Below are 21,101 nucleotides of genomic sequence, written 5' to 3'. Positions count from 1 at the left end.
TGAAATTCATAGACTGAGATCTTGATAAACGTGTGCATCTTTTCACTCCTGCCTCTGTATCCGTCTGTGTTTGAATGTTTATTCATGCCTCCATTCTCTATGGAGGTTTCAGCTTTCAGCCTCTCTCTCTCTCTCTCTCTCTCTCTCTCTCTCTCTGTCTCTGTCTCTGTCTCTCTCTCGCTCTCTCTGTCTCTCTCTGTCTCTGTCTCTCTCCCCCCTCTCTCCTTCTCCCCCTCAGTCTCTCTCTCTCTTTTCCGTCTCTCCTCCATGTGTCCTCTTGTGCTTTTCCCTTGCTCCCTCCTTTGCCCTTCCTCTTCCTCTTCCTCCTCCTCTTCCTCTTTGCTTTTTGTCCCCTCTAAGCCCCCCTGGACTCTGAACCCGCCCCTCTGAATGCTGCGTTTGTCTGTTTGTTTTGCTCGACTCTGGGCTCTTTACAAACGTCCCGCTCAGTCTCTCACCCTCCACCTCTCCGTCTCACCCGGCTATTTTAAGGCCTCTCCCCTGTGACGCCCTCCATCTAGGATTCTGCCACTGCCTCTGCCTTTTTGCTCCCGGAAAGCTGTGCTGATTCAACTATATAAATATTTCTCTCAGTTCTCACTTGTGGCAGTCCGACCTTCCAGAGGTCAAACTCTGACACATCACTGATGCTTTGACGTATGCTGACTCAGCAAACGCCACTTGGTGCGCTGCCCCCACCCCCCTTCCTGGGTGGGCACACTGTGAACGTACACATGTAGGCCTGCTAGGCTCCAGAGTCCAGACCATAATGTACTGACACCATTATGGACCATCTGTGGCGTCGTGCTCCTGTCTGAGCCAAAAGAGATTAACGGCCCTAAGGCATTGGCTAATTAGCAGATCACCAACAAAGCAAATGGGAGCTGTCAGAAGATCCCGATTATAGATGGAGTTTACGGGGAGCTGTCGCTGACACAATGACCCATTTTATAACATTTCTGACCCAGAACACTAAACTGATGAAGATTCAGTGATGATAGTAATTCGGTGTGAACGTTGACTCTCCTCTGAGATCGTTTAATTAGTCACTGTCTGGAGATTTCACACCATGTCATCTATGAGCCGTGGACTCTCTGATCGGAGGTGTGTGTGTGTGTGTGTGTGTGGCACAGAGCAGCATGGGGCTGAGGCCAGGGGCTCGGCTCAGCCCGGACCAGCGCGCCAAACTCAAACTACGACGCCAACCGCGCATCCAGCGATCCAAACCGGAGCTGTTTGATTCTGTTAGTGCGGCCAGCGATCACAAGGCCACAGGATCAGATTAGAACCAGGACTTTGTGTGGTTTAGATTATTTTCACTCACATTTAAAGTGATATCAGTCACTAAATGCCGCCTGATCTGATGTTTTAAACTGTTTTAAACTCTTGCTTTATTACAAACTACTATAACTGAAGGAAAGTGCCTATCTATTATTTCAAAAGATGTATTATTGAGAAGCCTGTTTACATGTATGTGAAGTGCTGCTTGTGATCCGGTTCACAGCACACCTGGTAGAGAAAACAGTTTATAGTTTAGAGTGAAATACTAACGCTTCAGTTTTTGAGCAAATTCATAATTGTTGTTATAATTGAGTAAATGATCTAAACAGAGTCATAAAATCCCCTTTTTGCAGGGTAAAATGGACTTTCAGACACTTTCACAGCGCTTGTAGTTTATTTATTTATTCCGTAAGCAGAATAAGATTTCACCGCAACTTTAAAGCAATATCCATATTTCATCTTAATTTGACCTGAACTTCCTACATAAAAGCACCGCCAGGCTTATTTGTTATAATATACTGTTAACTTTTATAGCTGTACTACCAAAGCTCATTCAGAATCGAGTGTAAGAGCGCAGTTCTGCACCCAGAGATCATAAACTCACATCTCGGAATGTTACGGTGTCGTATTCCCGCCGCGGAGATGAACGGTCCTCGGCGCTCCGGCTTCTCTTACTCTGAAGGAACGTTTGCCGCGCTGCACATGTGCACAAAAACAAAAACTTTACCTTGCTCCCTTGTTCCTTCATTAACCTTTCCGAGATGTGATGTGATAATCCACATTAATGAATCTGGCCTTTAATGTTGCCTGCGTCTGACGCTTCCTTGTTGAAGGAAAACTTATCTGAATGAATTAGCCACAGGGAAGGGAATACAGCATTAGAAATAGCTGATTGGATTTGTTTTGTATTGAATATTTGTCGCGGCAGCCGTTAAAGCGCACGGCGGCTTGTCCTTGTTGATATCAGACAATGCTACAGCGGGCTCGGCTGAGTTTCAGTTGTGTGTGTGACCTTCACAGACGATCACAGCAGAGGATTGTAAAGCTCTGATGCTGTATCTTGGCATAATGCATCTTTTTTGACGCGTCTATTTTTAGGAATCATTTTCAGGACTTGAGTATAAATAAACTCTCCGACCTCCTAAACAGCTGAGCAGCGGTCTACTTTCACTCTCACTCCCAACCCTGCTCTACCTGGGATTCAAGGATTCTTATGTTCTTATTTTAATTCAGGGCTCCATTTAGAAAGCTTTGTAATGAGTCGATGTGATCCACTTCTTTTCCTCCCGTGCTGTTGCCCCCCCCCCCCCGTGTGCACACTGAGCGAAAACGGACCTGTGAAACACGGATTCTGGGCCATACTCTCACTCTCTAGCCCTGCATCTCATGTAATAGAGGTAAAGGATCGATCAAAGCCAATGTCTATAGGTGTAAACGCTGCATCAGCTTCATTCAGCACACACACACCTTACATACACTCCTCATCCATTTTAACTTCTCCTACTCCCCATCCCTCCCTCCTCCGCCATCAGACACTGTCTCGCTCCATTTACCGACTTGAGGGTATAAAATTACACAGTCAATTCCAGACAGAGGGAAGGAAACACATAAGGACCGAGGTGTGAGACTTTCCTCTGTCATTGTTGAGACGTGCATCGTGACTCATCCCAATCTGTCATCCCTGGACCACTAAAGATTATTATCTATGTCCCTTTATTATCCACCTCCCCTAAACATTTCTCTGCAGCCCTAACCATGACATCTGCATGCCGGCTGAACGTCTTACTAACCATCTGGAATGAGAATGCAGTTTGGAACATTCATCATCCACTTAAAGAGATTTACATGGTCAGCATTTGTTGGAGCATCAGCTAGCACACTGTACAAAAAAAGAAAAGTTGTAGACATTTGATTTTGTTTCTTATTCCAAATTCCAAAAGGGTCCAAGCTTTGCATTCCACTGAAATCTCACCAAGGTGTTTAAAGCCTGAATAACAGAATAATGAATGCTTTTATGTTGCTGAAGTGTCTGTTAGTGAGATGGAGGAGTGGTTGGAATGTTGGAGAAAGTTTAAAAGATCTTCCTCCTCCTCCTCCTCCTCCTCCTCCCACCTGGGACAGGAGTGACATCTCAGGTGGCAGTTCCCGCTGAGGAACACCGCAGCATTTTTTTGGGCTTCAAGTTGTTTTTCACCTTGAATTCAGTAAATTCTTGGAAAGATTTTAAATCCCATAGCTTCCTCAAATTGCATATTCAGGAATAGAAGAAGGTTATGGGCAAATAAAGATACTGTTCTATATCTGCCCATCGACTGAAAGAAGGAGCTCAGTCCCACTGTAAGAACCTTTTATATGTACTTGTTTATAAGTCCAGTGTAGAATGAAGTCCCTGTGCAGAACTTATTCACAATATTTTGGAAGCTATGCTGAGAACTGACCTTGGTCTTAGATTCCTGCTGCTCTATTCCTGATATTTCCATGCTAAAAGACCGATCGCAGCGTGTTTCAGAGTTTGTTTTAACGGTATTGAACATAATTGCAGAGCTAAAAATAAAAAAAACCTCTTAAATCCCAGAATGAATTTAGTGAGTGAGCATATTTACATTATAGTTGGAAATGGTTCTCATTTTGTTTTAAGTCTATTAAATCTTGATAACCTCTGTGCCAACGGAGACCAATGAAAGATATTACAGCCCATCTGTCAGTGCCGACCATTTTAGGCTGCTGAATTACCAAAGCCAGAGTGTTGTGTTCAGATTATGAGTCTAATTATACAACATTTCTTCTCTCAGATGAGTATTACTCATCTTTGTTTTTTGGCTACTTTCTTCATTTGACCTTTAAATCTGTTGGAGCATTGTGTTGTAAGATTACTTCAACAACAATATGTAGTTATCATATGTTGTTGCTCCATTTATAAGAACCTGCAGGGTCTAAGATGTGACACTGATTAGCTGTTAGACTCTAAAGGACATTTTACAGTCTTTATCTTTATTTATATATGTTCTCTCTATATTATAAACTTTATAACTCTATATTATTACAGATGGAGAACATTAGCGGTTGCAAATCTCATTCAAACCCGTTCTTGTTGAGAACTTTAACACTATAAGAGTTTTGCAGTGGTGTGTGTGTGTGATCTGGTTGGTGGTGCCTTTAAGGTCACACACGCCCACACGGTGACAGTTTGTAAACTTTTTGATTGTGTGAGGGCAAAAGTGAAAATTCCCCTAGAAGAGGCTTGAGCTTGTGTTTGGAAAGATTTGCTGAATCATCTGCCTGTCTTGCCTTTGGAACCGGGAATGAATACAAATGTCTCTCTGCTCCGCTTTGTTCAGCTTGTGATGGACGCGGACAGAGCGGTCTCAGGATACGAGCGCAGAGTGTGTGTGGAGCTGTGTGTCAGCTGGGTTCAATCAATAGACGGGCATGAATGCACCACTTCCCCCTAAACTGTAAACAGACATATACTCCAAAAAATGTACTTATGCAAACAATGATTCATAGAAAATCATAGTGAGGTGGTGCTGAGAATGGGACCTTGAAATATTACTACATTAGGATGAGATCATAAGGATGGAAATACATTATTCAGCTGTGTTGTGCAGTCTTTGCCCTGCGAATCTGCAAATTTGAGTGAAAGGAGAAGCTATCAGGCCGTTGATTCTCTTTATGAGTGATGTATTATAGAAGCAGAGGTATACAGAAAGCATTTTATTTTTGTATTTGACACAAATAAATAGCTTTTTTGATACAGTAACCTAGCAAATAGAAGGTGGTATATCATGCTCATCTTCATCATCTTCTTCATACCCGGCCTGCCACATATCTGTAGTCTCCCATTTTGATTTGCTCGTTGGATTGTTCTAGAAGCTATTTGTTTTCATGATTCCTGTCATGGAAAAGAATGTCTGGTTCACTTCTCCCTGTGTTTCATGCATGTCATCATTGAGTGAAGCTGTAACAGGACATGGAGGGAAGCTTTAGATGTCTAGTGGTGTCCAACCTGTGTCCCTCTCTGGGCACGTAGGTCCTGGTCCGTCCCAGGACTTCATGGAGGTCCTCGTATCAAAGATTTACTCTTGCTTGGTTCCTTTCTTGTTGTTATCATCATTTATCCCTTCTGTAGGTGAGCTTGATGTCTTTCCCAATATTCTGCGCAGTCGTGCTCCACCGCCTGTTGCGGTTTATCTCCACAATTGGGTTTGCTTCTGTCCGGCCGCGAGAGTTTCGCTTGAGTACTTTCATCGCCCCACAAAGCTCCCAGCGTTCCCGTTCCACTTGTTATTCCATTCATGACTCTGGTCCGTGTGCCTGCATAGAAACTTCACCCCATGTGTGCTGAGAGTACAACTTCCGATTGACGCACTTTGCTTTGGGAAGAGTTAAAATGAGGAGACGCTCACACACTCGGCCCAAGTCACTCCTGCACTGCGTCTCACACTTAACTCCGGAAGCCGTCTGAGCTGTGGGATAGCGATCCGTCTCCGCTGCGTCTTCCAGGGTATTTACACTCGGCCATTTCATTATCGGCTAGCTGTCCTATCGGGTCGAGACGCATGAAGTGACCAAGTGTAAATGCAGTCGCAGCTTCTTAGTAAAGCCTGGTCCTTTCCTCCTTCGCTGCTGTGCACTCACATGTGTCAGACAACGTTCACAGCCCAATACAGAACGCCATTATTATGTTCTTTTAGTAACACACTGGTGCAGACTCCAGAGTCGAGGTAATTCTCGTCCAAAGCGAAGCTCAAACTAAACCCCCGACGGAAAACCACATAGAGAGTTCTTCGGTCCGACTAATTGTAACAAGGGGAGAAGTGTGCAGCCCATGGCAGAGTGAAGGAAGCCGCAGTGCTACATGCAGACAGAAAGGAGGCATAGATTGCCTTTTTTCAGGTTTTGCAGCAGATAAAAATGATTTAATTTTAGATATATTTCAGAGTTGAAGAAAGCAGGAGTATTATTAAAGCTTAACTCAAGGGTCTAATAAAACAGAGATTGCCAGCGTAGCGACTTAACATTCCAGCGTCGGGATCCAGGGTCTGAAGAGTTGAAATGAGAGTCGGGCGGGCCGGGGATATCTGTTCCTCTTTCAGGCGGGGGTGGGGGAGGGGAGGGGAGGGGAGGGGGGGAGGGGGGGAGGGGTGTACAGTCAGTCAGATGGAGTGATGTCAAGTTAGCCTTATGTTATTAGAAAATAGCAAGAGAAGGAGAAGGAGCTAAAACCTCTCACTGTACTATCAGATCAGCTCCAACACCTTTCCAACACCTTTTCAATGCAAAACAGCCTATACTGTAAATGGGATGATTATGTAACTCTAGATGTCTTTGTGAGTGATGTACCCCGTGGGCTGGTGTGGAAGAATGGAGCGCTGTATAATCACGCCTTAACAACATGTAGAAAGAAGCCTTCGTTTGAGTGGCAGCAGGCGTATCGGAGGGTCTCCTGCAGTTAGTCGACTTCAGGTGTGCTACAGTCACTCACACACTCTTACGGTCCTTTGAGGGTTAAGAGACGATGAGAGAATTCTAAGCCTCTCTGAAGGGGTCAGTCACCCGGCGCTGCCTCTCACCGACGAGTTTGAGACAGGATTTTAAACTCGAGCCTCAGCGCTGACTGCTTGTTCACGTGTAACGTCAGATGGACACGGACACGTAGGAGGTATTTATATATTAACGAGAACATCTGTCCTCACTATCTAAATACTCACAATGCGTTCTGTGAGCATGTACACCTTGGATTAGCAGGGATAGTGAGGCTGAGTGAAGAGGGCACGAGGCTGCATCCCATCTGCATCCATCTTAGAGTGGTTTAGTAAAGTATGGGCTTTGCCTTTGTGGAGTTTAGTGCAGAGACGCGCTGTAATAACATCGCAGCACGTACACAAACTCAGGCACACAAATGGGGTGCATGAGGCAAATAGTCGCCTCGCTTAAAGGGTCTTAAGCATTTGCCTGAGGAAGTCCGGTTTGATCCAAACAGCATTAGAATAAGTAAGGGAGCTCGAACAACTAATTTACACTTTTTAAAATTCAGCGCTGCGCGTCGAGCCGGGGAGACGGAGCTTCATGTGCGTGTTTCATCATTTAAAATGTCTAAGTTTGTCTGATAATGACATTTGCCAACACCTTGATGCATACATACATCAAAACAGTCAGACACACACACACACACACAGAGGCACACACGCAGTCAGATGGTCGTGCCTGCACATATGCCACATCAAACCGTATCATCTTCTTTGCTGCGTTCCCTTGGGGTGGTATTATGGAGATTGAGCGCAGCAGCATATTCATGCTGGAAGTAAACGACTTCATACAGATGTTTAATACTCTTCAATTCCCCCAGGACGTCAAACTAGTGAGCGTCTCACACCTCCAGTGTCACCGCCGCACAACATCCACTCAGTTTCTCGCTCAATTTATTTATTTGCTTCTTAATTCGAGGAAGGTCTGGCTGAGTTTGTGAGCTTAGCCCCGACCTGCTTCACACTCCTACACTTACAGGATTCACACCCGCCTGCTGCCCGGTACAATCGCTCATTTAGTATTGGCCACTTAACGGCTCTCCAGGCAGAGGTTTGGGGGGAACATTGTTCTGTTCTGGTTCATCTCAACCGAAGCTGCAAATAGGACTTCCTCCTCCTCTCAGCCGCTCAGTCATTGCCCTAAATTTCTCCTTCAGTTTCCCCAGCCTGACTTTGTCCATCCTCCAGGGAGACGCTACAGGATGGTTAGAGGAAATTAAAGTGAGCTTCTCTTGTCTGCAGAGGAGAGCTAAGTGCATTTGTTGCATAAAGAGAATGTGAATAGTGTGATATTGCAGAGGCTTTTGTCTGCCAATCCATTCTTCCAGCCTTGGTATCCTCCGCCGCAGAGCCATTTGTTCTCAATCCTGCTTCCCCCCCTTCATAAATACATGGAGTAAATGATGAAATGCCCGGAAAGCTTTGCCTTTGATGAGACCTTTGACCCGACATGTAACACATTCTAATTGACCTGCCAACACAGCCACCAAGTGTGTGTGTGAGGATGGAGGGAACGAGTGTGTGTCCAGCATCCGTGTTGGGCTTTGCTGTCAATGAGCCAACGATGACATAACAGGCTTTCTCAGAAGAAGAAGCCTTAAGGAAACCTATAAAATGCCCGTTTTCACTCACTGTGCAGTGTGATCACAAGGGAGAGCAGAAGTGATTTGTGTTTTTTTTCCACAGTAAAGCGTTGCCAAAGTTTAAAAATAGAGCCCCGACAGAAAATAAGAGCACTGAAAGCTGCAAAATGTCCTCTTTATAATAAAACCACCAAGTGCTGCTGAAGAGCCATCAAGGGCAACTGACCTCTAAACCTCTAAACTAAAGATGGCTGCAGCAGCGGCACAGCCTAACTACATTAGTAAGTATTGTATAAGTGCACAGCATAAACACTTTATCACCGTCCAACGCAAAAACCAACAAATCTCCCGTTCTGGCGTCGTCCGCCCACATGTTTATGAATCACACACAGTTCCTCGCTCAGAGCTGCCATGCAAAGTAGATTTAGAGACGTGCGAGGAAAGCCAAGGTGAAGAACTTTGACAGCATTGTTGGTGCGATGGCGACGCATTGGCTCTGACAAAAGAGCAAAAATAGACATTGGGATGAGGCTGCGCAGCGACGGCAAGGACAGAGTGGTCGGCATGACGACAGTAGCGGTGCTGTTTGCTTTGAGAGAGTTTGTGAATGGAGACATCACAGCTCGCAGCTCGCTCCTCGCTCCGTGGCAGGAAGACAAACCGGATCCTTTACAGACAGACAGACTTCCTGCCCTGGAGCGCCTCGGACATTTAGATGTAGTTTAAATGTTTGATATTTATGTGGCGGCTCAAAGCGGTGATACATTCATGTGACATCTATGGTGGCAAGTCCTTCAGCATTCTCCATTTGATTGACACTGTATTTTCCACACTGACCACCCGGAGCCAGAGCTGACAGAGATCTGGCTTGTGTGTGTGTGTGTGTGTTGTGTGTGTTGCTGGTGTTATATTCCCTGATCGTGCATCAAATTCACTCTATTGTCTTTTCACAATTCTACCAGTTGTACAGAAAGGCACATAATGAAGTGTTAGAGTGAAGCGCTAAACAGTAGGATCACCACTTCTGCCCTGTGGTGGTAATAAATTAGGAAGGGATCATTTATGGATGTGCGAGTGCATGAAAGAGCAACGGGAAGACAGACGAGGAGTATCTGAGGGGAAAATCAGCTCGGCTAAGATTCCATCTTCTCCCTGCAGACAGCTTGTCACAAATGGATATCGCCAGCTTGTAAATAGTCGCAGAGGCACCGAGCGCAGAGATACAAAGGGAAAGTTTCAGAAAGCGAGACCCGAGAAGTGTGTTCCTGTGCTGCCGTGGCTCCGGTTGAGCTCGTGATCCTTTTCGCAGGCTTTTCTCTCCCGGAGTTCAAGGGATTTGTTGCGACTGGTGTCCGATGACGTGTGTGAATCAGGTTCACCTGTAATGTGGCAGATGGAACATGTTCCTCTGTGGGTTCCTCAGTAGAGATGAGAAAGCAGAGATAATGATTTGGATGCAAAATGACAATGAGGCAGGAGCCAATATGAACATGAATGACTGTGATTGGCTAAGAAAACAGAATAGATATCAGACTTCTCCCTGAATCCTCTGCTAGGATAGAAGCAGAGGATTGTTGTTGCTTCCATCTCAGTCCACTGGTTTAGGATGTACAGGCCTCCATCTTCTTCTTGGCTATTGCAGTAAAGTCTTCAGTCCTCCACCATCACAGGTTGGAATGGCGTCAGTGTGTGTGTCTACCTGGGGAGCGTCCATAAAAGCTTTCCCTGTGGATATTTCACAGTATTTCCCAAACATTAGCTGTATCTTTGAACCGTCTTCCCACAGTTGTCTCGGCTGCCACATGCTGTTTTGGCCACTAGAGTTGTGTGCAGAGCTGGCGAAGCAAACATGGCGGCACACATACTCACTTTGGATAAGGGACAATATTGAAATGTTTTGACGTGCAGTTCTATTTTGAAGATGGATGAAAGCTGCGATGGCTAACGGGCGCTCGGTGACTTTAGGAAGCGACTCTACCATCTGAGACTCTGCCACACTCACGTGCTCTCCGTGATTTGTGTGATTTCTTGCTCACTGACCTTGAAAACTTCACTTTGGGGGATGAAGAGCCCCATGAGGAACACGTGCAGAAGCTGCTGGTTGGTAATTACAGCTGAGCACTTACAATTACCATCCCGTTTCATTTCTACTTTCACTGCTATTCCGTTTTCATTCGCCAACCCTTGAGATAAGTGAAAATGAACTCACAGAACTCTCCTTCAGTATTCCGCCGCCTTGATGAAGGCAGTGTAGCTTTTGTTGCTTGTGAGCCTCCGCAGGTCTGAACTGTTGCTACGTGGCGCCGGCTGCAACATATCGATCAGTTACCCTAGCAAACCCCCCGAATGATCATCCAGGGCCGCAGCGAATTATACTTACCACACTTTTCATTCTGAGGAACCCGAAAAAACGCCAGGTGCAGCACCTTTAAAGTGAACTCCCGTGGGCTTTGTTAGAGAAACTGATCCTGAGAAGCTTTTTCACCCAGAGATCAGAGAGAGCGAGAGAGAGCGGCGGCTGTGAGGTAAAGGCAACTTTTGCTGCCCCAGACTGTTGCCCAACTCCTGCCTAATGAACAGACAAGCTGTGGGTCAACACCGGGCCAGTCTGCTAGAGAAACACCAGCGCCTCAGACTCCAGAGCACGTCTGCCTGATGGGTGGATGAAGCTTTTTCATTTTAATTGGATTATTAATTGGAATGCATCCTGGAAACGAGTATTGGCAGCAGGATGGAGTTCATGAATGAGGCTTTATACGGAACGCAAAGTGAGAATGTATTGATTTCCTTCTAAAACTCGTATTCAAATGGAGATAGGTGTTTTCCTGGTATGATCTTTCATAATAAAACCCCATAATTCAACAATTTCAATGACCCTCTCTCTTTAATTAAGAAAACACCAAACCCCAGAACATTCATCTGAAGGAAAACAAACCTACTGAACAAAACCAATCCTTTTTTTTTAAGTGCTGCTCTATGTGTTCGCTAAGGAACACATAATAAATAAGACCTTCCAAGGTAACAGCCACTCTTTTCTGTGGCCAAGGAGTCAAGTAAAGGAGTGGTGGAATGAATGCAGCAGCAGCAGCAGCAAACATAATGCCTTTGCTTTTCACTGCTCTGTGCTTTACAAGGTGGCAGAATGGAGTGAAAAAGCTCAGGATGGCACAAAGGAACAGAAGCCTTAAAACAAGAAACAACACGGCTAAACAAGTCCTGAAGATGTGCAGACAGACGCCCAAACACCATTTACATACTTCACTTAAAACACCATTTGTAATTGGCGTTGGTACGAACACGACTACCAAAGGAAATCATAAATGAAAGATATCAAATTTGAGAAAACACTGGAATCTGCTTGTTAAAATCAGCAAGCATGCCGTTTTCACATAAATCCAATAGTGACTCCATGACAAATCTCCAAATCTCCCGGTCTCCCTTTGCACCTACTGGTGTGTGATATTAGTCTGTGACTCCTTTTGGCTCTTCTCTCTGGATATCTGTGTGTGTGTGTGTGTGTGTGCACGTGTGTGTCTGTGTGTGTGTGTGATCCACGTAGGCTTTGCAGCTGTACTCCACAGCCTTTTAATTGAATATCTGTGCACAGCAGTGTAATGCAGCCTGGAAAACGAGAGACGGACGGAGGAGCGGAGAGAAAAAAGGGGAAGAAAGGGAGGAATTAAAAGGAGAAGAGGCGATGGCAAAATTTAGAAAGTGTGAGAGCGAGGAAGAGGGAGAGGGAGAGGGAGAGGAGGATGGTGTTGTCAGGCCAACACAGCTCAGTGTCTCAATGTAACCTCCGGGGTTCTGCGCTGTTCTGTACTGATGCACACAGTCTTCCTTACCAAGGAGTGAGTAAGTGTGTGTGTGTGTATGTGTGTGTGTGTGTGTGTGTGTGTGTGTGTGGTTGTGTATGTGTGTATGTGTGTGTGTGTGTGTGTCTCCTAAACACAGAGAGAGAGAGAAGTTTGGTGCTCATTTATTGAATCATCTCTCCTTATTTGAACCACACTCTATATGCTTTATTAAGAAATGTATCCTTGCACTGGTTTATTCTGGTGTGTGTGTTTGTGTGTGTGTGTGTGTGTGGCTCATTTGGAGCATCAGTGGGACTCCAGGAAGCGTTGCGTCTGAGCTTTGTCTTGTCTGAGCACTGCGTTGCTTTCCAGTACATACGCTCACGTAGGTGGATGTGACAAAGCTGGCAATATGTTCATGTTGTCATGCAGGTCCAGCATATGTGTACGTGTGTATGTTTGTGTGTGTGTGTGTGTGTGTTCATGTGACTGTCAAATCCAAGAAGTTGGCAATGTGCTCTTTCCTAACAACGTTCTTTCCAAGGTCTCATGAGGAAAACAAACTCCATAAGCACAAACCTTTCAGTTTGAAACGGCCTGTGTGGGCTGCAGTTAGTGATTTGTTTCACTCGGCTACCTTTGATAGACTTTGGTGACATTTGGATGTGATGCATTGTGCCCACAGATAAGCTCGGGCCTTCCTATTAACTTCCTGTCTGGGCTCAATGGCCGTGAGTATAAGACTGTGGCCACACACTCAGGATGTGGAACATTTTGACTTTCTTATTATCGTATTGTTTGTCATATCGACTACTCTACTTTTAAAAATAGAGCGAAGGAAAAACTGGAAACCATAGAAGAAGAGACTCTGAAAAACAGCATATTGCATCCAAATATCGCAGCTTAACTTTTATTATTAATTTGGGAGGGAAAATGGAAAGCAAACAGCTGTTTATGAGAATTGATTGCACTCATGAGGACAAAGACACAGCGACTCTCAGACTGCAGAGATTCTTTCTGTACGCGCTGCTTACAGAGGATTGTTCTCACCATAGTTTCTTGAGACGATTGCCTCCTACGACGACGCAAGTATCAACTCTGCCTTTCTCGGATTTGATAATCACCTCTTGAAATCCTTGCACATCAGCAGCCGTTAGCGAGCCGCTGATGATTCACAAGTGACTGCAGTAACTGGATGACAGCAAAACAGGAGCTGCAAAGATGCAACTGTGTAGGTGGTGGATGAACCGTTGGCAGGTGGCAGAGTTCTGAAAGGTTAAAGATGTGGGCTTTTAATTGCAATTCTCTTTATTTATTTGAATCTACACAATGGGCAAATTTGAGTGAAACGCTACAAAGCACTTACAGTACCTCAGTGACTGGAACGCAGGGTGTCGCTGGAGACGGGAAGGTGTCTGTGAATGTGAGACCGCCACATCCAAAAGAGCCACCTCGTCCACGTCACTCCTTTGTGATTTACTACAGCTTGTTCTTGCTCCATTAGTCTGTCTGCTGGCTTCTGTATCTTTCGGATCTCTGTCTAAAATGGGTCACAGCCACGTTGACTCTACCTTAGTAACATCGGGTAAAAGACTCCGATCAGCCCGGCCTCAGCGGCGTGGACTCACCCCATGTGTTTGTTAGTACGAGTATTTATAAGGACTGAGGAATAGAGAGTAGAATAGAGAGTAATTAGTCTGGAGACATCAGACCTGGCCTTTGAGTTATTGCTCCGCGCCTGTATAGCCTGACATCTCCAACATCTGTGCAGACATTGAGTAGAGTTGGTGAATCGTCTATCATACTTCCCTTCAGTATTCATCCCTCCCAGTTAGCCGTACTAGCACTGGCCAGATCGTCATGGTACTTGCCGTGTTCGTCTCTAACTCGAGGCTATTTTGTACCTCAGCTTGATCTCCTCATGTTTGTCTCCAGTCTGTCCCTTGGATACTCTCTTATCTTACCTTTTACCTTTTTTCCCTTGGCTTTGTTACCTTCTGCGTATGGAACGTTTCCCTGACCATGGTGTCGTTTTGCTGCCTTTGCTTGTGCTTTTACATCCGTTTATCTGAAACAGTGTCAGCATTGTGTGTGATTCCTTTTAATGGGAAAACAAGCTGAACAAAAAGGTACAATCTGACAAGAGGTCGATCTCTAGTGCTGATGATTTTACATCCAAAATGATAATACTCCCACACTTACCTATTAGTTTCATTATTTCACAATATGCTGTCACATCCCTCCAGCTTTCATTTAGCCCGGGCGGCCCAGATATTCAGCCAGCCTGAAATGTGTCGTGTGTCGCACAGCAGGCAGCAAGACAGGAACCAAAGCTGTCTTGCACCCTCACGTGGTAGAGACTGGGCAGCCACCATAGATTGGGCAGCAAAATCATTGAGCGACACGTTCACTCGTCTGTTTGATGGTTTCTCCTTTCAATCAGCGGATTTTGAGTCCATTGAGTAATTTGTAATGAATTCCCATTGTGGCTTGATGTGTAAAGGTTAAAAAGGAGAAACTCCCCTGCGTGCACGTGCCAGCCTGTCCCTCACTTGGCATCTTCAACAGCGCGTCTTCATCTTGCCGTTGGCACGACGCCCAGCCAGGTGGCACCGTGCACATGTCTAGTCCTGTCCTCCTTGTTCATCCATCCATCATCCCGTCACAGAATACAAGTCTTCCTCAGTGGCATTTCTCACAATGCAGCACCTCCCTCCCTCCCCTCCCTCCCCATCTCTCCATTTTCTGCTCCGGCTCTTCAGTGGTCTTGCTGTCACACTGCGTTTCCTGTTACAACTCCTCTGGTTCCTTCCTCTCCTGTCAGCCCAAACCTCCGTCATCTACCCCTCTGAAGCGGGGAGGCTGACACACGCTGGTGTCGGCTCTGCAGTGGTACCGCTGGTGTTACACTCGTGGCACCTGGCCATCTGTGGACTGACAGGAGCGAGGCGGGAGAGGTCTAGTAAACATGGCAGAGGGAGATCACTTTCACCACAGGTCACCCAGAGCGGCAGCTCCTGGAGATTAGGTCCTGACATTACGGGAGCGAATGCATAATCAAGTACGTTAAGGGGGAAGAAACAAAAGAAACGGCCTTTACTGTCTTGATGTTCATTAGTGTGGGCGTTAACCCTTCACCTGTGAGCCACACTTTGATCCTGGGGGAGCAGAGAGATGAAACGCTAAGAGGGAAACATCCCAATATGAGCCGGCGCCTCTCCAGGGCGGTAAAAATGCAATACTTTTTCCAATATTCCAACTTAAATACACAAAGAAGCATATTTGACAGAAGAAAATGGAAATATGAACACTTGGGAATAGCAGCAAATTTTCAAAATACATTAAACACAAACACAATAACATAAACAGGAGCACTCGCAAAGAAAACCTGGATTTTTGCTGTGTGATGAAATTTTGTGCGATCAGTAGTTGTGTTATCTGTTCTCACGGGGCGATCGTTGCCCACGGTGACACCCGGCGACTCAGCAGCGGCGTTTGATTGATTTTCCGTCTTTGTCCTTAGCGAGGTTGCACCCTGTGGGTCTTGGGAGCCTCCTGGGGTGAATATGCCATGTTAGAGGGTGTGACGTGCGTTGACGTGGCAACGGAGCGTGTCCCGGGTTACTCAGTTGTTCAGGTTGTTCTATGACGGATGCTGAAAGATGCTACTCAATGTTTTATAGCGTCAGAATGGTGCGATCCATTAAACCATGTAGCGATCGTTTGATTGATACAAGAATTTGCACATTTTAGCTTCCAAAAATTAAAATATGTAAAAACTAAAAACAATAATAATAATATTAACGCTATATTTCCTTTTCCCCCTGATTTTAAAAGACCATATATCAGTTACTGCTCGATGTAATAAAACCGCTTGATTTGATTTTGTATCAGATCTGATAACATCGATTCCAAATGAAATAAATCACACACACACACACACACTGCAGCTCTACATGGGCAAATGAACACAATCTCAACACTAGCACCATCTTATTAGGACAGCACACCCAGTTTTCCCAGGTGTGTGTGCAGGCAGGGTCAGGTTCTGTCTCAGTGTGGATGTTTGGATTCAGCCCAGGTGATGCAGCTGATAGTCTTCCCACCATCTGCTAACGAAAGAAAGAAAGAAAGAGGGAGGAAATGAAATGCTGTGGAACTCAGGAGCGATGGCAGGAACCAGCAACATCACAATTATATGGCACACACACACACACACACACACACTTTCGGCTGCTGACCTAGAAGCTGCTCGCTGTGTCTTACTATGCAAACCCTGAGACCTTTAGAGTAACGACACGATGATTAGTGCAGAAGAGATGAATCGACTGTCTGACTCTCTTAATCTGTGCGTATACTGTATATATAAATGTTCTGGAGCAGGTCCCACATGTAACAAATGAAGTTTTACAAAAGGAATACACAGGAAGAAGCTACAGGGATTCACACCGGCATAAAAGAAGGGACAGATGAGAGGAGAGGACGGAACGAAAAGGCGGAGGAGAGGAACAAGATTACTACCGTAGTGCATCAGGCTTAGCTTCACATCCTTAATGGTAACCATGGAAATAATTATAGAGCAGACAGACAGAATGTGAGAGAGAGAGAAAGGGAGAGAGGGGAAAAAGACAACGGGAGATGGAGAGAGAAAGGAAAGAGGAGGGGAGGGAGGAAGGGTTGAGGAAGCCGCGGGGGGTAAAGCAGCTGAAACGTTTCAATCTCTCCGAGTCAATCCATGGTTGGGAGCTGTTTGACGACGGCAGGAGGTAAAACCGGTGTCAACTCTTCTTCTTTATCCACCTTTTCAGCCCAGCCAATAGACTGTTTGGCCATCAATCCTCCTCCCGTGTGAAGTTACACAAAATTGGGTTATTTTAAGGCGAAAAGCAGCACAAACTGTTGTATTGGCCGGCTGCCTGGAGCTCATATTTACACAGCGTTTTTTTACTCTATTTTATCAGCAACAAGAGACTGTGACTGTGGTTTGAGTGAGTACAGCAACAGCGCAACCACAAAAAAAGTTGCTTGAAATCCACAGTTGTCATGGAAACAGATCTAAGATACCCTTTACCCCTCTGGAAGTGCTGATTGCTTATCATCGCTGAAAGCCCAATCAATGGCCGCGTCTTTAGGACTGGAATTAAGAGTGCTGCAGGTCGCTCCGCTCACACAGATACACACTCAGATACACACCCAGATACACACAGATACACACAGATACACCCAGATACACACCCAGACACACACAGACACACACCCGGATACACACCAAGATACACACCCAGATACACCCAGATACACACCCAGACACACACCCGGATACACACCCAGACACACACCCGGATACACACCCGGATACACACCAAGATACACACCCAGATACACACCCAGACACACACCCGGGTACACACCCAGATACACACCAAGATACACACCCAGACACACACCAAGATACACACTCAGACACACACCCAGATACACACTCAGACACACACCCAGACACACACCCGGATACACACATAGATACACACCCAGAAACACACCCAGACACACACCCAGATACACAACCGGGCACACACCCAGCCACACACCCGGATACACACCCAGACACAGATTAAAGCTGTGCGGCTCATTTGCATAATTGTCCTTGTATTGGCTGGCTGGGCGTCGTTATGAATTTCTGAAGTATTTATGAATTTCTCTCAATGGAGCTCAGCTCAGCTCTCAGGATATTAGGTATGGATTATGTAAGGCATGGGAGACGAAATTAACATGATCATTTTTAATTTAGATTGGTTGAGAGCTGGTTGTGCCTCTGGGTGTGTGTGTGTGTGTGTGTGTGTGTGTGTGTGTGTGTGTAGGGGTAAGCATAGGCAGGTGGTTTACCGTGGGCTTGGTGGTGATATTGCGTGTTGTATGGGCAATGACACGCTTGCATGCTTCCCACACATTTGCCCTCAGCATTGAACCTCACGCACTGTGTGTGTGTGTGTGTGTGTGTGTGTGTGTGTGTGTGTGTGTGTGTGTGTGTGAGAGAGAGCAGAAGGTAAAAGGGAAATGGAACAGGAGTGAGAGGGAAATGGGAAGATGGGAAAGAGTCCAACGGGGGAATAAAGAGGGAAAGATGAAGGGAAAAGACGGCTTAGGGTCCCAGCAAGAATCCAAGCAGCCCCACCTCTCTCTCTCTCTCACTCTCTCTCCCCCCTCCCCTCTGCCTCTATCTCTCTCTCCACTGCTCTCTCTCTCTCTCTCTCTCTCTCTCCCCCTCCTCTCTCTCTCTCCCTCTCTCCCTCTCCCTCTCCCTCCCCTCTCCCTCTCTCTCTCTCTCTCTCCCTCTCCCTCTCCCCCCTCCCCTCTCCCTCTCTCTCCGTGTTACTCTGTTACACACTCCTGCTGGAGACGCAGAGCGATGGGAGAGCAGGGCACCATCATCACCATCCTCATCATCCTCATCGCCGCTCTGCTGCTGCCTCCTGACACTGTGCTGCTCTCCACCTGTGCGGGATCTGCGTGCAGGCAGACGGACACACTGCCGGATTACTTGAGGACAAACTGTCGCTTTGTGGAAGGGAAAGCGAGAGACTAACTTGTCTTCATCGCCTCGTTTTCTTCTGCTTCTTCTTCCTCTTCTTCAGTCTGCATTTGGCTAACACTGCAGACACTTTATCCGGAGGCGTGTGCTGCTTTCTGCTCGTTTTCTTTTTTTCCCCCCTTTCTCACTTTTGGAGATCTCAGTTCTGTCTCTCGGTGATCGGTCTCTCCGTTTGGTCGCCGGTCGCCCCGCTGGAGGCGTCCGGTTGGGAAGGAGGGCGCAGCGGAGCGGGACGCATCCTCACTCACACACACACGCACACGCACACACACACACACACACACAAACACACACACACACACACACACACACACACACACACAAAGAGAGGCGGACCGACTGCGCACTGCTCCATCACGTATACACACACTCACACTCTCACACGCACACGCGCACACACATACATACAAATACACACACACACACTCACACACACGCGCACGGAGAGACACGTTGCTTCCCACTCTGTGCGCATCCAGAGATATTCCCTGTCTTGGAACCAGCAACTCTGTCCAAAGCGGAAGCCTTGCTCGGATCCTCTCCACCATTCCACCCCTGACAAGTTGTTCCCGGAGATGCAGCGGAAGGCGGACTCGCACTAACGGAACCATCGCGGCAACATTCCCGTCCAAAAGATGAGAGAACTTGGCCTCAGCGGATCTTCCGTCGGTTACCGGAATAGCGAGTGCAGGGTCGGGGCGGAGGGCACCGGGGAGAGAGGACAGGGAGAGGCCGGGAAGGAGGAGCTCTCAGCCGGACTGCCTGCCGCGGAACAGCCGCTGCACACGGAGCAGGCTGCCGGGGGGAGGCGGGGGGAGGATGCACCGCGGCTTGGTGGGAGCTTATAACACTCAGCTGGCTTTGGGAGCGCTTGTTTCCCGTTTTTGTTTCTCCTCTCTCACTAATTAGTCTGAAGATGCGAGATAACGAATCGTGGCCTACTTAATAACTGTCACCTCGCCCTCCTGTCAGTGTGGCACTTTTGGGTCAACTTGAAGGTAAATTCAGCACTTTGCAGAAGGAAACGGCTGCGGTTGCAGATTTCCCGAGAAAGGACAAAGCCCACACATACACACACACACACACACACACACACCAAATTAACTCTGACTGATTCATTTATTTTCCGTAAGAGACTAAATATTTGTAATTACAGGGAAGTTGTCCTCTGTCCGTAGAGACTCAGCGTGTCTGTGGTGCTCAGCAGTGAGTTGCTAGTTGATCGCCATATTGCACTTGATGGTTTGTTTAGCCTGGGATATAACATTACACTAGGATATAATATAGAGTTTAGAGATAATCTGTGATATTTGTATAGCATTGTACTTGTATGTAAATCCGCTTTAGGTCTTTTTTCTAAAGGTTATAAATAATATATCTATATCTATACATTAAGAATGAGCTTACGCTAAGATAAAGCCACATACCATGAAATAAGGAGCCCTTCATCCACGTGCCTTGGTAGTGGAGGCTGATTTATAACTAATTCATTTACCTAGTTGTCTATTAAATATTTAAAGGTTTAAGGTGCAGATTCATCCAGCTACAGCAAGTGGAAGTGCTTTTATAGTGGAGTCACTTTCCCTCACTTTGGCGTCTCCACTTGGAGTCATTTCCTTCACTTTCTAAGTAGATTTCCAGCCCTGACAATGTGAGCAATATTTCTCTGTCCAGAGCTTAATCGCAGCCTTAATCCACCGTAGAATGGTTACCTGCTTCACACACACACACCTACACTTGCTGGCAGATTCCGATTGCAGATAAACCAACTGATAACCACACACTCAGTGATTTGTAGACGCTAGTGCGACGTCTGCTATCGGAGCATCAGTTCAGATCTCAAGTCTCCGGGCCAACGGAATGTAAACGCAAACTACGGAGCTGCTGCCGTGTCACACAGACACAGAGACTGGTATAGGATACAGACTGAAGTCAGTGAACGCATCTCCAGCCATATCTGTTGCCTGGCATCAGTTTATCGTGGGGTCAAATAGACTGGATACCCAGAATCACAGTAGAAGTCTGGACTCAAAGCACAACAAACCCCACCTGATCTAGGTAGGACCTGCTGATGTTTCTCTTTCTCTATGATTCTTCGCCTCAATCTATATCTGTCTCAATGCAACGCATTGTGTCAGTTGATGCAGCTATACGTCACCCTGTACGCTGCACTGGAACGCACCCAACAACGCCGCTTCACCCCATTTGCACCCACCTCTTGTGCAGTAGCCCCATTTCTCTCTGTGTGTAATTGTGAATCTGTCGTCATGCATAAGAGCACAATTAGTCCACTGATTCCCATCTGCTGCTTCCTGTCCGT

At 46.3% G+C, this 21,101-nt stretch overlaps 1 protein-coding gene across 1 annotated transcript in view; it reads left to right on the top strand.

The window, feature by feature from the left end:
• syngap1b (synaptic Ras GTPase activating protein 1b) overlaps positions 1-21,101 on the top strand; it is a 73,769-nt gene that overhangs the window by 11,869 nt on the left and 40,799 nt on the right. The window lies entirely within an intron of this gene.

Source organism: Genypterus blacodes, unplaced genomic scaffold, assembly GCF_046128005.1.
Source record: "Genypterus blacodes isolate CSIRO-AG114 ecotype Tasmania unplaced genomic scaffold, CSIRO-AGI_Gbla_v1 ptg000052l_1, whole genome shotgun sequence".
NCBI lineage: Eukaryota > Metazoa > Chordata > Actinopteri > Ophidiiformes > Ophidiidae > Genypterus > Genypterus blacodes.
This window is presented reverse-complemented; position numbering and strand designations above follow the sequence as displayed.